Source organism: Balaenoptera borealis (assembly GCF_965194805.1).
Source record: "Balaenoptera borealis genome assembly, chromosome: X".
In the NCBI taxonomy this organism is placed as follows: domain Eukaryota; kingdom Metazoa; phylum Chordata; class Mammalia; order Artiodactyla; family Balaenopteridae; genus Balaenoptera; species Balaenoptera borealis.
Genome location: NC_138881.1, coordinates 39,054,260 through 39,062,399, shown reverse-complemented (window position 1 = coordinate 39,062,399; position 8,140 = coordinate 39,054,260). Strand labels below are relative to the sequence as shown.

General features: G+C 43.1%; 1 pseudogene across 1 annotated transcript; it reads right to left on the bottom strand.

Moving 5' to 3' along the window:
• Positions 1-3,834: 3,834 nt before the first annotated feature.
• Positions 3,835-4,864, bottom strand: LOC309621143 (large ribosomal subunit protein eL14 pseudogene; annotated as a pseudogene). Its single transcript has one exon. The product of its transcript is annotated as a large ribosomal subunit protein eL14 pseudogene (transcript).
• Between the last annotated feature and the right edge of the window lie 3,276 nt (positions 4,865-8,140).

The window sequence follows — 8,140 nt, the reverse complement described above, 5'->3', positions numbered from 1 at the left end:
CTCTTCCTTACAAATTATTTACTATATTCTTATATATTCTTTCTATTAATATATTCTTATATATTTAAATGAATTTTAGAATCATTTCATCAATTAAAAACTCTTTTGGTGGGACTTCCCTGGTGGCACAGGGTTTTTTTTTTTTAAATTTTATTTATTTATTTATTTATTTATTTGTGGCTGTGTTGGGTCTTCGTTTCTGTGCGAGGGCTTTCTCTAGTTGCGGCAAGTGGGGGCCACTCTTCATCGTGGTGCGCAGGCCTCTCACTATCGTGGCCTCTCTTGTTGCAGAGCACAGGCTCCAGACGCGCAGGCTCAGCAATTGTGGCTCACGGGCCTAGTCACTCCGCGGCATGTGGGATGTGGGATCTTCTCAGACCAGGGCTCGAACCCATGTCTCCTGCATTGGCAGGCAGATTCTCATGCACTGCGCCACCAGGGAAGCCCTTATCAGGTAATTTCTGATTGACTAGTTTAAGATTCCATTTCTAGGAGAGCTGAAATTGTAATTAAGTCTCAGTATGATGACGTGGGGCTTAGCATAAGTGATCCCATTTGGGACTTGTTGTATTGTTTTTAACAAAATGAAAGAAGATCACTGTGATTATCTTTGTGGAAGAGACAGTTAGTTATCCCCCAATATCCGTTTTCCATTTCTTCCTTAGAAATAGAATCCACAGTTTTTGCTGCCCAGAATAAAGACTATAATTTCCCAGCCTCCCTTATAGCTAAGCGTGACTAAGTTCTGGCAAATAGATATAATTGGAAATATCATGTGAAACTCCCAGGACGTTTTCTTAAAGGGAGGGATTGTTCCCTCATCTTTCCTTCCTGTTACCTGGAATATAGACATGAAGGCTGGAATTCACATTGTTATCTGGGACCATGAGATAAAAGGAGGCTGGCAGAGTAGTAAGATGTAAGGAGTATGTACATTTCTAGACTTTTTTAAAATATAAATTTACTTTATTTATTTTTGGCTGCATTGGGTCTTCGTTGCTGCACGTGAGCTTTCTCTAGTTGCGGCGAGTGGGGGCTACTCTTCATTGCGGTGCACGGGCTTCTCATGGCAGTGGCTTCTCTTGTTGCGGAGCATGGGCTCTAGGCGTGTGGGCTTCAGTAGATGTGGCACACGGGCTCAGTAGTTGTGGCTTGTGGGCTCTAGAGCACAGGCTCAGTAGTTGTGGTGCAAGGGCTTAGTTGCTCCACAGCATGTAGGATCTTCCTGGACCAGGGCTTGAACCCGTGTCCCCTGCATTGGCAGGAGGATTCTTAACCACTGCGCCACCAGGGAAGTCCCTTCCAGACTTCTTTACATGAGAGATACACTTCTTTTTGTTTAAGCCATTATTATTTAGAGTTTTCAGTCACAAGCAGCTGAGTTTAATCCTTCTGATATAGTTCTTTAAATGAATGCGGAACAGTAAATATGTGTCTACTGTTGCCCCGCTCAAAAAGGATACTCCCAACTGTTTCTGTTTAGGTCCACCTTACCAGGGGCAAAGATTCTCCTTTCTTGCCTCCCATCCCCACCTTTTGATCAAGGATGGGGTGGAAAAGGAAACTTATAAACGTCCAATATTGTTGAAAGTTGTTTGTCTGGAGGTTATCAGTTGGAAGGCGAGGGGGAGGAGGATCCCTTTTACTTAGCACTCTGGTTATAGTGGCAGAAAATTCATTCCTCCCATTCTTCAGTCCTTCTTCCATTTGAGCCTCTACTTTGCCATCTCTTTCCACTTTGCCTAAACTCTGTCTCATCTAATCTCTGGGAGAGGAAAAGCTGGCACACACATTTCTGAGACTCTTCATTGACACAAAAGTTAGAAGTTTCTCTGAATATTGTTTTAAAAATATTTTATTTATTTATTTATTTTTGGCTGCATCAGGTCTTAGTTGCATCACTCGGGATCTTCTTTCGGCAGGCGGGCTCTTCGTTGCGGCATGCGGGCTCCAGAACGCATAGGCTCTGTAGTTTGTGGCACATGGGCTTAGTTGCCCCAAGGTATGTGGGATCTTAGTTCCCCGACCAGGGATCAAACCCATGTCCCCTGCATTGGAAGGCGGATTCTTAACCACTGGACAACCAGGGAAGTTCCGAATAGTTTTAGTGTATCTTTTTTTTGTTTTGTTTTGTTTTTTGTTTTGTTTATTTATTTGGCTGTGTCGGGTCTTAGTTGCGGCACAGGGGATCTTGGTTGAGGCATCTTTCATTGCAGCACACGAACTTCTCTCTAGTTGTGGCACGTGGATTTTTCTCTCTCTAGTTGTGGTGTGCGGGCTCCAGAGCACATGGGCTCTGTAGTTTGTGGCACACGGGCTCTCTTGTTGAGGTGCGTGGGCTTAGTTGCCCCGTGGCATGTGGGATTTTAGTTCCCCTACCAGGAATCGAACCCGTGTCCCCTGCATGGGTAGGCGGATTCTGTACCACTGGACCACCAGGGAAGTCCCTTAATGTATCTTTATTTCATCTACAGTGTAGACTGGAGGAGTGAAATTGGCCCTGAGTGTATCAGTGAGAGCAGAGGGGGCAGGGAAAATCATAGAACACAATCAGAATAATACTTTGAGATATAGCCCCACTGTGGGAAGGAACCACACTGATTATCATGGTAATAACCAGAGACGGTATCACTGAGATAGGACATATGTGGACCGAATGAAATTCTCAGAAGAGTGTACCACATACAAGAAGAAATAGAAACGTTTGTGGTTGAGTATCTTAATAAGTGACAGGTGACTTAAGTTCAGAGTGGGGCATTGAATGTAGAGCCATGAGATAGGAACTAACTATGTCATCTCAGCTGGTCAAAGGCTGAAGTTAAGTTTCTATCCTCAGACCACAAGAGCTGCTGGCCCCTTTAAAGAGGTTCTTGTGTGCAGTGACAGAAGATCAGGGAAAGGTAAGTCTTTCCAAGCACATCAACATCAGTTCTTTCCCAGACTTCTGGTCAGCAATGATATTGAATCAAGCCCTTTGGATAATTTTTTTAATGCCGTCTCTGGCTGTCTGCATCAATAGCCCCTAGAGGGGCCGTGTCTGACATTTATAAACGTGTTTACTCTTCCCTTCACCTAAATAGACGAAGAGTCAGAGAACCCTCTGAATCACGTGGCTCTAGGCAATTTGAAGTCCACGCTCTTTAAATCATTCCTTTAACTTTCAATATTTCAAGACAGAATTTGAACAAGATGATTAAAACAACAACAACAACAACAAACAAACAGGCAGTGCTCTCCTTTGAGCGGATGAACAATTAAGCTCAAATCAGCCTCACTTAAGAGATGCAGCTCCAGGCATTTCCACTGACTGGGACCAGGAAGGCAATGTAAAATGGTAAGGTAAACAAACAATTATCTCTACAATTTGATCAATATGGAAGTGGAACGACAGGCAAACAAGACGTTCCTTAGAAGCATCATCTTAAGAGGGACTTGAATTATAAACCATATAACTGCTTTCAATTTCCTCAACTTGTTCTTTTGTATAAATACTGTTCAAAAAAGCTGAGGCCGTGTGCTGGTTAGTTAGTCTCCATTTCTCCCTTCTCCACTGTGATTTTCCACCCTTCTCTGCCCTGCTCTGATTCCCATGGAATACATGGCCTGGGCACCCCTGCCTTTTAGCTTCTGGTTGGGTTGGGCCATAGGAGTGGGGGTTGCCAAGAGAGTGAAGGGCAGGAGAGAAAGTTCAGGGTGTTTATTCCATCAACATCAACATCTCTGCCCCCCCCCCGTACCCCCCGCACCACCCCCCCCCCCGCAAGTTGTGTGAGGTCATGGCCATGGTTGCCTCCCTCTAACTCCTTCTGTCCTGCCATCTTTTTTTTTAAAATGTATTTGTTTTCCTAGTTTATTTTTATAAGAAAATTTACTAAACTCAAGCATCAAAAGCAGCTGGGATTTTACTTATTTATGGGAAATATATTTGTACAAGGGAAAAAAATTAACCCAGTCGTCTAATTATTATGATTTCCCATGAGAACATTACTTATGACTTTGTGTGATGACTTTGAGTCTGGGCAGAGTGGGACTAAGGAACTGATTCTCCAATGACAACATTAACAACCCTACCATCAATCTGCCTCATAATCCCGGCCCCAGTAACAGACTTTAATCCATACATTAAACAGATTTGCCAGCGTGTCAAAAAGAACCTCTATTCTGTTTATAACAGTGTCTTACGCTCTCATGCTTTCTTGCCAGATGCCTTTAGAGCAGGTGCTTTCTGGGCTGGAGCTTTCTGACCCTTCTGAGCCTTTGGAGGAGGTGCTGCCTTCTGGCCTGCAGCTTTCTGGGCAGGAACCTTCTGGGCTGGAGCCTTCTTACCCGTAGCGGTCATCTTTTTTGCTGGAACCTTCGCAGCAGCTGCCGTAGCTGCCCCCTTAGCAGCAAGTGCTTTCTTGGGAGAAGCCTTCAGGAGAGCTGCCTTTTGAAGTTTCTTAACTTGAAGCTTGATTAGTCTGTTCCTCATTTTCCTTGCCTTCATGACTTTATAACGATCAAAATCTGTCATCTTGGCTTTCTTTTCTCTGGCTTCAATCTTCTTGGCCCACCTTGTGGCTGCGCACTTTGCATTGATATCTGCCTTCTCCCAGGCTTCTCGGACATACTTCTGGCGGGCACCGTGTGGGAACCTGAGGATGAAGTCAGTGAGCTGCATGCATTTGAAAGGCATAGCCTGTCTCCTTACTTGAGTGCAAGGTCCATCCACCAAAGCCCTGTTCTGATCAATAACATCTACAATCGCAACCAGCCTCCCGGCATGAGGCCCAAAGGAGACGTAGGCCACCCAGCCAACCTCCACGAAGCACCTGAACACCATATTGGCGGCGTTCGGCGAAAAGCTGTCCTGCCATCTTTCACAGCTTCAGCTCTCAGCTGGGATCCCTTAACACTGTTTCTTCCCCATGCCCATTCAAGCCAAGTAATGGCTCTCCATCATTGCTAGTCCCTGCGTGCTTTAGCATTCCTTGTTGGTTCCCTTAATCCAGCTCATACTTTTGTAAATGCTCCCTTCTTAAAAAGTCTATTCAAAAATCCCATCTGAATTTGTCATGTGTTTCTGATCAGGATCCTGATTAATGGTCAACTGCATCAGTGACTCTCTGATAAGCGAGACTTTGGAGCTATGTTTACTTCTGTGTTCTATTTGTGAACGAGTGCCTTAAAATATTTCAAAAATGAGGTTGTAATCCCAGTGTATATGCATGGTGAGTATACCATTCTAAATTTGCTGAGCTGGAAAGGAATGTTTAAAAAGAGAAGGTGTGACCTGATATCTGTTATCAGTCACCACGATCCTATGTGTGGAGGTGAAAGTTCTTTAGAACAGTTTGGATTGGTAAGTATGAGCATGAGTCAGCCTCATTATTTTCAATTGCTTCATGTTCCAAATTAAAAAAAAAAACTGGAGTTAACAGCTCTTGCTACAAGTACAGAGCACCTGTGTCCACGGAAATCCTTTCAGTTTACATCTGTGATACATTAAGATAAATTTTTAAAAAAAATTTAATTTTAATTTTAAATTTTTAAAAAATTAAAAAAATTTCCTGAGGTAACTAAAATCTGAAATGGTGATTATTATAATAATTTATTTAGTTAATTTATTTATTTTTGGCTGCGTTGGGTCTTTGTTGCTGTGCGCGGGCTTTCTCTAGTTTCAGCGAGCGGGGGCTACTCTTTGTTGCTGTGCGCGGGCTTCTCATTGCGGTGGCTTCTCTTGTTGCGGAGCACGGGCTCTAGAGCGCAGGCTCAGTAGTTGTGCTGCGCAGGCTCAGTAGTTGTGCTGCACGGGCTTAGTTGCTCCGTGGCATGTGGGATCCTCCCAGACCAGGGATTGAACCCGTGTCCCCTGCATTGGCAGGTGGATTCTTAACCACCACGCCACCAGGGAAGCCCCTCAGTCATTATTTTTTGAATGATCAGAACAGATGTTTGGCTTCTGCTGAGTCTAGGAGGGAGTAAATTCCATGGATAATGCTCCCAGGAACACTGTCCCTGGGGACAGAGAAATCCATTCTCTATTACTTTTCCTGTTCCCATCAAAGGGTAACAGAACATGCCACACCAAAATGTCACTTTGGCATAAAGATTATTTTGATCCGGAGGCAAATGGGAATCAACAGAAGCAAAATGAAGCCTTCCAGAGCTTTCCCTATCTAAATAAAAGCAGACACTTCTGAGAAATGAGGACTGCCATAAATCCCCTCTCCCAGGAGAGTTTTATGGTCATGAAGAAGATGGAAAGTCAGCACCAAAATGGAACCCCCACAAATAACCCTTACCTTCCATTAGTTTCTGCCCTGTATTTACCTTCCAACAGCTTGCTACCCTGGGAAGCTTAAAACCCTGTTTCTTTGTCTTGTCAAATCTCTGCAAATTTATTGTTCTGTTCTTAAGGGACTATATAAGCCCAAGTTTTAACCACTCCTCGAGTTTCTCATTGCTGAGTGCTCCCATGTGCATGCATGATGCACATGTTAATAAATTCTGCTTATTTTTTCTTATTCATCTGTCTTAGTCTATTTTATAGGGCCTCATCTGGAGAACCCAAGATGGGTAGAGGAAAAAGAGTCTTTTCTTTCCCTACACCATTTTGGAAACCTCACTTGCCTGCAATCGAGGAGCAAAGGACAAAACTACCACGTTTGATAGGTCAAAGTCATGGTTTGCTTATAAATACCTGATGCCCCAGCAGAAACAGCAAGCAGCCCTTTGAACACTTAGACTAAAATTTTTTTCTGCCCTATTATCTTTGGGCTACATGGAGTTACCACTGCAGGCAAGTTTCCAGTTGTTCCAACAGGACTGCTTCCACCTTGAACTCTTATCAACAACTTAGATTGTGTATTCATTTCTATTTGCATTGTTCAGCTTCCCAAGGGGATTGCATACTTCCATATGACAGGAGCTGTCTGAGTTTCATGCCAGTAATTATACTTACATAGGTTGGCACATGCTCACCATCATCACTGAAGTTATTTCTGAATGATAGTCCACGCAAGCCATTAGCAATCATCCTTGACTTATATACGTATCACTATTGAAACGTTAACACTTCAATTTTTAAAATACTGGTATTTGGTGAATTCCAAGCAAGATCAGTAGTCTAGTTAATCATATTGCCAATGTCAATTTCCTGTTTGGCCCTCCACTCACCTGCCCCACTCTCCACCTCCTACACATACATTCTATGTACCAGCAAGAGCAGCAAAATGTTTCATAATGTCACCCCTTTATTTGTGCTGCAACCTGGGCTCCATTCTCCCTCTGTATAAATTTCTGCCTGGATGATCTCATTTGTTCTTTTAGGCTGAATTAATCATTATCTCCTTATGAAGCTGTATCTATCAATAAATGTTGTAGAGTCCCATTTGCTTCAAGGGTCTGCCTTTCTAAGCAATCCAGTTTCCTTTCTTTTCCCCTACCCCCAAATAATCAAACTTAGGGTTTTTCTTCCCTTCCTCTCATTTCTTTTTGTATTGTTTGTCTTTCTCATCATCTTCTTGCCTGTTTCACGCTTGCCACTGTCCATGTCAGAACTTTTAGCTGTGAACCTATTCTTTCTGTTTTGTCATTATAAACAAGATCCAAAGCTCATTCTCGTCATGTTATCTCAAAGTCATTTTCCAAAAGGATCCAGAGAATATTTAGGGTGAAACAACAGTTCCAAAGCAGCCTCAGAGGGAAGATATATTCAGTAGGATTAATCCCTTGCTTCGAGGAAGAAGACAGATCCAATATTCCTAACTTGTTTAGGATATCTGCTTCCTTGGCTGGCACATTCAATCAGGGATAGCAGACCCCCAGGCTTCTGGCCTTTCTTTGCTATCACTCTCTCTCTTTCTTTCTCTCTCTCTACTTGGCTCTTACCCAAGTGAAATGTAAAATCTTTCAATTGGGTTTAAGTTTTAAATACTAATGGATGCTTGGGGAAATTGGCCATGGGTGGAGTTTTATGAAAAGAAGAGATTCTGCAGGATGATATGTGTCCTCACATTCACTTCCTAGCCACCTTTCCTTGCCTACAGAATAGGCTGCAATTTGTTAGGTGAGTGCCTGCTGTGTGTTCTAGGGGCCTTTTAATTTTTTATATCCCTCTCCCTTGGATGGAGGAAGTTTAGATTATATTGGAGCCAGG